This window comes from Balaenoptera acutorostrata, chromosome 11 (assembly GCF_949987535.1).
Source record: "Balaenoptera acutorostrata chromosome 11, mBalAcu1.1, whole genome shotgun sequence".
Lineage (NCBI taxonomy): Eukaryota > Metazoa > Chordata > Mammalia > Artiodactyla > Balaenopteridae > Balaenoptera > Balaenoptera acutorostrata.
The window spans coordinates 97,038,881-97,047,094 of record NC_080074.1 but is presented as its reverse complement, the minus strand read 5'-3'; positions in this window follow the sequence as shown (position 1 = coordinate 97,047,094).

The following is an 8,214-nucleotide window of genomic DNA, read 5'->3' as shown; positions in this document are numbered from 1 at the left end:
CTTGCAGGACCTAAATGATTCACCAAATAATGAGCTGTCAACCACAATTGGAGGCTGATAAATAGTCACAATTAGGAGGTGTTTCACGCTAAGATTTTTCTTCTGGACTAATCCTGGTTCTGCTCCATACTGAAAGATATATTTGCAGCCAAACACAATGAATATTAGCTAACTAAACATTTTCAAAGAAATAATGATCACAGTGAATCTTCTCCAGCATGGGAAAGAAAGGTTTATCATCAACCCTTAAATTTTACAAAAGATACAAATGTCCGTTTCATTTCTGAGACTAAGCCACCCCACAAGTCCCCCATGATCATTACCAATACATTTTTTATTTTTTTAAAAGAACTTTAACAGCAGTGTTTTCATTTTAGCTCCAATTGATGATGAATGGACAGCAGAGTATGTCTTAAGAAACACAGGTGAAAAATATCAGGTTGCAAAGCAAAGCATGTACATATATCAGAGACTGGAATTTTATGTTTAAAGGGGTAAAAGGCCATCAGTACTATTTTAGGAGTACCAGGAGTTCAAACACTGTAGTTGGAAATGGCTAAAACCTCAACACCTTTGAATTTCACTCTGAAATTCAGTATTCCTGTTTTTTATCTCTGAGGCATATAAATCAGCTCAAAATAAATTGGTCCAAATCCCCAGTGAAAGTAATTTTTATTTATTTATTTGTAAATATATGATTTTTTGCCTTAAACTGTCCATTTTTAAAAATTAATTAATTTATTTTTGGCTGTGTCAGGTCTTTGTTGCTGCGCGCAGGTTTTCTCTCGTTGCGGTGACCAGGGGCAGCTCTTCATTGAGGTGCGCGGCCTTCTCATTGTGGTGGCTTCTCTTGTTGTGGAGCCCAGGCTCTAGGCGCACGGGCTTCAGTAGTTACGGTGCACGGGCTCAGTAGTTATGGTGTACCGGCTCAGGAGTTGTGGCTCGCGGGCTCTAGAGCGCAGGCTCAGCAGTTGTGGCACATGGGCTTAGTTGCTCTGTGGCATGTGGGATCTTCCCGGACCAGGGCTCGAACCCGTGTTCCCTGCATTGGCAGGCGGATTCTTAACCGCTGCACCACTGGGGAAGTCCTCTCCAGTGAAAGTAATTTTTAAAAATTTTAATGGTTGATCTTAATTTTCTAGTAAGAGGCTAGCCTTAGTATGTAACTGAAAGAATATTTAGCTTGACTAACAGGAGAGGCCAGCACTAAAGTGTTTGATGACTTTGGGCAGGACACTCCAGAGAAGGAAAGGCGAGACAGCCCACAAGTATTGAACATCTCTATTGCCAAGCACCGTATTTACACACATTATTTCACTTAATTCTCACACCGACCCCCATAGGTAGGCACTATTATCCCCATTTTAAAGATGAGGAAATTGAGCCTCCAAGACGTGAAGAGACTCTCCCACAATCACCCAGCAGAAGAGGGACAGCACTGGGATTCAAGTCCAGTTCTACCCGACTCCAAAGCTTATACATCCTCTCTCCACCACCCTCAACTGCTCTTCTCTGAGCCCCAAGTTTCCTCATCCACAAAATCAAGGAACTGAGTCAGCCAGTCTCTGATGCCCCTCGTAGCTCTCACTGTATGGCCTTCATGGTTGGGAGGGGAAAGCGGAATCGGGAAGGGGTCTCGGGCACTGGGTAAAACATCTTTCTCTCCTAGGCGGGAAAGCACGGGAAACGTGTGTCCTGCCTGTACTGCCATGACTCCCTGACCTGAGAAAGGAGGCTGCTGGTACTGACAACGACACCAGCGACGATGGAGCTCCGACACCCACCACTTTAAGAAGAAACAGGCCTCCTAATTCTCCTCCGTGGAGCCACTGTCTATGAGTTTGAATTTCCAAAAACAAATTCATCAGCACGTATTGTCGAGAATCTTATCGTGCCCAGCACTGAGTTAAATCGTATTGAGAGGCTCCACACGGGCCAGCAAAGACGTATAAGAGATAGTCTGTATTCTCAGGGAACTCGCAACTAACACACAAAGCAGTTTCTAGAAGAGAGCATACAACCAGGACTGAACTGTGTAGTCTAGACGGTAGGGACTACAGGATCCAGGGGCGGGGAGATCAATGCGGCTGCTGTACTCTGAGAAGGCTTCGTGAGAACTGATGTAAAGACAGTGTTCTTAACCTTGCCTTCTAGACTTGGTCTTTCCTGGCCTTCTCTGTCATTGTGAAATCCTGGTCGGAACCTTTCCCATAGTTCAAAGATTCTCAGTTTTGGAGGCCGCAGTGATGTCCTTCATATCACGTCATCTGAATGCCACTTCACCCTTATTGGCACACAGGGGAGGAGTAAAACCCCAATGGTATGCAAACACCGTCATGGATACTTGCTCCAAGCCATGGGAGGTTTCATGCAAAACCGGTTTCTCAATAGGGCAAATGTTGTGCAAAGATGTAAGAGGCTTGAGAAACTGGGTAAAGGCAAAACCTGTCATAGCAAGAACCAGATTCGAATAGGGACACTTTGCTGTCTGTGTCAGCCATGGTCTGCCTCACCTGGGCTTTAGCATTTCTCCAAACCTTTGGCCCAGAGGCCATAGGTCCTTGGCCCACCTACTAGGAGACCCTTACCCCCCCCATCTCCTCACCCTCACGTGCCACTCTGTTGATAAGACACTCTAGGTCTGAAAAGCTGTTTCAGAATTCCAGACCCTTCCTCACCCTCAGACACCCTCTGTCCCTTTCTCCAAATTTCACCCTCAATACAATCTGGGAATGCAAACTATCCCAAGAGATAGTCTGAATTGATAAGGTCGTCTAGTAGTTTAAATATTCACTACATTTACTGTGTGTTCTGAAACAATGCTAGACTGAGGAATATTTTCCAAACTACTTGAAGACATAAAACAAATACACAGGAGACAGCATCTAAGTGTACCAGATGCTAAATTAAAGGTAACTGGCTCAGAGAAGTGAGAAATCAATACGTACCGAAGTGATGAGGGAAGGTTTCATGAAGGCAGGGTGTAGGACGGACCTTAGAGAGTGGGAAGACTTTAGGGCTTCCCTGGTGGCGCAGGTGTTAAGAATCCACCTGCCAATGCAGGGGACACGGGTTTGAGCCCTGGTCCGGGAAGATCCCACATGCCGCGGAGCAGCGAAGCCCGTGAACCACAGGTACTCAGCCTGTGTGCTAGAGCCCATGAGCCATAACTACTGAGCCCGCGTGCCACAACTACTGAAGCCCGTGCACCTAGAGCCCGTGCTCTGCAACAAGAGAAGCCACCACAATGAGAAGCCCGCACACCGCAACGAAGAGTAGCCCCCGCTCGCCGCAACTAGAGAATGGCCACACGCAGCAACGAAGACCCAACACAGCCAAAAAGAAATAAATTAAAAAAAAAAAAAAAGGAGTGGGAATACTTTGGAAAGGCAGGGAAAATAAATTATGACAATCTAGAAAAAAGACGTGCCGTAACCAAAGGCAAGAAAAGTGGGAAATATATTCATGAAAAGCCAAGGTAGTCAGCCTGTCTGGAGAAAGAGTGGCACAAGAATGTGCATAGCAAGAATTCGCGGGAAATGAGATCATACGGATAAAATGAATTCATCAACAAACCTAGTAAACATTTATTAAGTGCTGATCAGGTGTCAAGCACTGTGCTAGGTCTCTTGCACATAATAATAGCTTATGCCCAGTAGAGCTTACATTGTGCCAGGCTCTGTGTTAAGCACTTTACATGCATTATCTCATTGAATCGTCACTACAGACCTATGAGGTATGTACTGGTTGTATCTGCATTTTACAGATGCAAGAGATGAGGCCCAGGGAGGTGAAGGAACTTGCTCCAGGTCACACAGTTGCCAGGTGAGAAAGCCTGGATTTGAACCAAGGCAGTCAGCTCAAATGTGGTTTCTGAACACAAAACTAACCTGCCTCCACACACCTCATTAAATCCTGGCGAAATTCCCTATGACACTTTGCAAATGGGGATCCAAGGCTCCAAGAGTCAGCGAGTTCCTCCAGGTGGTTCTGCTGAGGCCAGAGCTGGGATTTGAAAGCAGGTCAACTAATCGCAAATCCATTAAACTTTCCATTACAATATAACTGCCTGGCAGAGAAATTGTCTAGACTGGGATCAAATTAGGGGAAATTTAACAGCCGGATACGGGCAAGAAGCCTATAGATAGGGATAGGGAAGAGCTTCAAGTTTCGAACAGGCATGACTTAATGAATGAAGATAGGTCTGGCATCAGCCTGGCACAGGGAATCGAATCAGAAAAGAGTGGACGTGAGCGGTAGATGACATTAGAGGTGGTAATGACCTAGAAATGGGCACAGGCCGGGGTGGGGGAGCAGGGGAGGAAAGGAAGAATAGAAACGATCAATATTTGGAAGAAAATCTGATTGTTCTTAGGGCTGAGAGCAAAGAAAGGAGATTAGATCAAAGAGGACTTTTCTTCTTGTCTAAATGACTTAGCCTATTGACAAGGGCTGAGAGGTTACAGGAACAGCTGGTTTGTGGCAAAAAAAAAAAATGAAGGTTGTTTTTGGACCTGTCACAATCTGCTTGGAAGAACAATGAGCGGCCCATTCCAGAGGAAATGATGAGTAGGCAGCCAGGGACATGGGATTGGAGCTCAGGTAGAGAGCAGAAGCTGAGCATCACGTCTGACACAGAAGTAATGCAGGACCCCTGAACGGACAGACAAGTCAGATCCCAGGGAGAATAGGTTTTTCATAGCCAGAATAAGCCAGGAGTCTGCAAAGAACAAAAATGCAGCGTAACAAAAGAAAACAGGCCCAAAGGCAAGCCATGGGTCTGGACAAGTTCTTAGGGCCAAGACAGAGATAAAAATAAAAGGGACACAGTAGCAAATGAGATCTCACCCATATCGAGGAGAAATGACCACTGAATAATTTCCCGTCATGTATGTGGTATTTTGGGGTGTTTCCTTATTGCAGGAGCCAGACCTACCTGAACCGTTAGGACCCTGCAGTCTGACCCCGCAGGCCAACCAAGAACTTTGCTAGCAGAGAGTACACAATCTACCTCAGCACACGGAGAGAGCTGAAGTCATCAAAATGGGCCTCTCTGCTGAATTATACATTTAAAAGTGGTTACGATGGTAAATGTTAGGTTTCGTATATTGTACCGGAATAAAATAGGAAGGACTCTCTCCTGAAAATATAAATGCCTACAGATCCCACAAAAATCTCCAAAAGCCCATCTAATTTAGCATTTCCCAGATTTACCCTTTTTGTCCAAGGTTTTGATTTCCTTGCCCCAGTTAGTAGCTGTGCTGCGTAGGAGAGGAAAGTACCCAGGCAGCCAGGGGTGCCCCTGGCTCCCGGGCCCCTTCCCATCGGGGAAGAGAGTGGGCTAGTCAGCTGTGGTCCATTTGTGGGGTTTCTTCTGGCCTTTCTCCTACCCCTCTCTTTTTCCAGAACATGGTCTAGTGGCCATAGCCCCCCTCTCTGTGGCCTCTTCTGCCCGACAGAATGAAGAAAGTGAGACTTGGACAAACTCAACCACTACCTGGGAGGGACTTACCTGAGGCAGGAACCCGGCAGTCCTGGGATTTCAGTTCTTGCTATTGCCCTTCAAACACTTCTGTTCTAGGGTCCTTCTAACGGGCTACATGAAGTTCACCTGCAAGCCTATACACAACTCCTTCCCTGCTCAGTATATGACCTGGTCCTCAGTCAGGGCTCCTCCGTGAACCAGGGGGGGCTAAAAGGATTCCTCCACCCTTGAAAGTAGCCAGGTGGGGTTTCTCCTCATTTTACAAGGGAGGAAACAAGGGCCCAGGATTACTGAGTGGCTCGCCCGAAGGCATACACCTGGGTAACTGCAGCACGAGAAGGAGACGCAGGTCTTTTGATCCACTCTCTAAATCTCTTTTAGCTAGACAAAGAGATCCCAGCTGAAATATTTGGAATTCTATTTTTATTAAAGCTTGGCTTTCCCCCTGATTGTTCTCTTTCGCTGTCCTTGTCTCAAAAGATGTTTAAAATGCTGGAAAATGCCAGATGAGGGGGTCCAGAAGAGAATGGCAGCACAGTGATGGAGGGGGCAAGCTCACTGGTTGCCCACAAAACCATCACAGGCTGCCCATTACACTGGGATCCATGCCCTCCCTCAGCCCAAAGGCAGGAGAGCCTAGTACAGGGCCTGCGTCCTAGGGCTCTCTAGTCCTTTCCGTCATGGTCCCCTGTTGACCTTGATCTCTGCATCCCAAATCCTTGACTACCAATGTCACTAAACAGCCAGCCAGCTTGGGAGGGGCCCTCCAAGGCTATGGCGAGATAGAAGAATGACAGTACAGCTCACCCAGAAACATATTTATCAGGCAAATTTCAGGAAAAACTGGTTGCTCAAGCTTGCCACCTCAAGAGAAGTAGTTTTGTGCGAAGCCTGACCTGGTGCGAAACAGACACAATTTTGCTCCGATGTCACGTGCGCTTCAGGAGGTCTCCGTGGGGCACACCAGCACACAAAAAGATTTTCCCGCACTGGAGAGAATTCAGGCTATAGAGTTAAGCAAAGAAATGAATTATCTGCTTTCATCAAGCCTATATATCTTGAACGTGGTCATTTCCTGAAAATGCAGGAATTCAAGTTTAGAACTTTAAAGTCATAGAGTCATAGACTCATAAAATCGTAGAGCTGTATGGGACTCGGAAATCATCTCATCCAGGCCCTAAATGTGCAGATGAGGAAACTGAAGTTTCCCATTACTTGGATATTGTACTTCTACTATGCAGAAAAGGGTCACACCCGTTTCTCTACAAGCCAAAAATTGCACTGTTGACTCCAGGAAGCTGGCAGTTCACCTAAAACCCATGGTATTTTTCATATAAAGAACTGTTCAGCTAGATTTTCCTCATCCCAGGTTTACTGTACAAATTTCCTAAAATTTTGTTCAGGCATTTACATTTTCCCTTTCTATTCCATTTTGCTAGTTTTATACCTCCATATTCCATTCTATGATTTGGATTTTGGTTCTGCCTTAAGCTCTGTAAGTGTGTTTGGGAACGGGGAAGGTCACGCGTTAGGACACACTTTGCAGTGTGCTTGCTAGCTCATATTTAACAGCTAAATTGTTCTAAATAAAAATCTACAAAAAGCATTTAATTTGGAATACCTCCACCTAGTTTTTCAGATCCTCGGGGAAGGTAGATAACTTTTCTCCCTTGTTACAAGAAGGAGCTCTAGCATGGGCCTATCCTCCACAGGGCAGAAGAATATTCTCGGAGCTTGTCTCCTGCTGGAAGCTGGTGAGCCTGAAGTAATGTGGTGAAAGGCCACCCTCTAAACCACAGAGTCGGGGAGTCTTCTTTATGTCCATTTTTTTTTTTTTTTTTTTTTTGAGTCTCAGATTTTTTTTTTTTTAATTTTTATTTATTTATTTATTTATTTATTTTATTTATTTTTGGCTGTGCTGGGTCTTTGGTTCGTGCGAGGGCTTTCTCCAGTTGCGGCAAGTGGGGGCCACTCTTCATCGCGGTGCGCGGGCCTTTCACTATCGCGGCCCCTCCCGTCGCGGGGCACAGGCTCCAGAAGCGCAGGCTCAGCAGCCGTGGCTCACGGGCCCAGCCGCTCCGCGGCATGTGGGATCCTCCCAGACCAGGGCTCGAACCCGTGTCTCCTGCATTAGCAGGCAGATTCTCAACCACTGCGCCACCAGGGAAGCCCTTTATGTCCATTTTGATGGATCGTCTTATAGTTTATCCTCCATTAGCCATGAAAGCTAGAGGGGTCAAGAAATGTAGGAGGAAAGAAAGGAAGGCTTTCCTAATCTCTTTTGTACTCAAAAGGCTATCTGCTGTATGCAAAAGGAGAATTAACTTGAGTGAAATTCTTACGATTACTTTATATACTGTAAATAGAAACCTAAGAATCGCCCCTGATTTCTTTCTCTCCTTCATCTCCCACATCTAATAATAAGAATTGCTAGCATTTATCAGGCACTTTTTATGTGCCACGTACTGTGCTTAGTACTTTATAAGCCTGCCTGATTTAATCCTCACAACAAGTATCATGATTTTACAGATGGGAGGGCTGACACTTTCAAGAGATTAAACTACTTGCTTGAACTTACATATCTAGGAATGGTGGGCCCAGATTTGCACAGAGGTTATTGTGAGTCCAGAGCCCCAAAGCTTACTCAGTCCAGGTTCTCTGAGAGAGCCGTCAGACCATGCGGCGGGTCTGACCCTTAGGAATCATGGCAGGGAGGGAGGGAGGGAGGG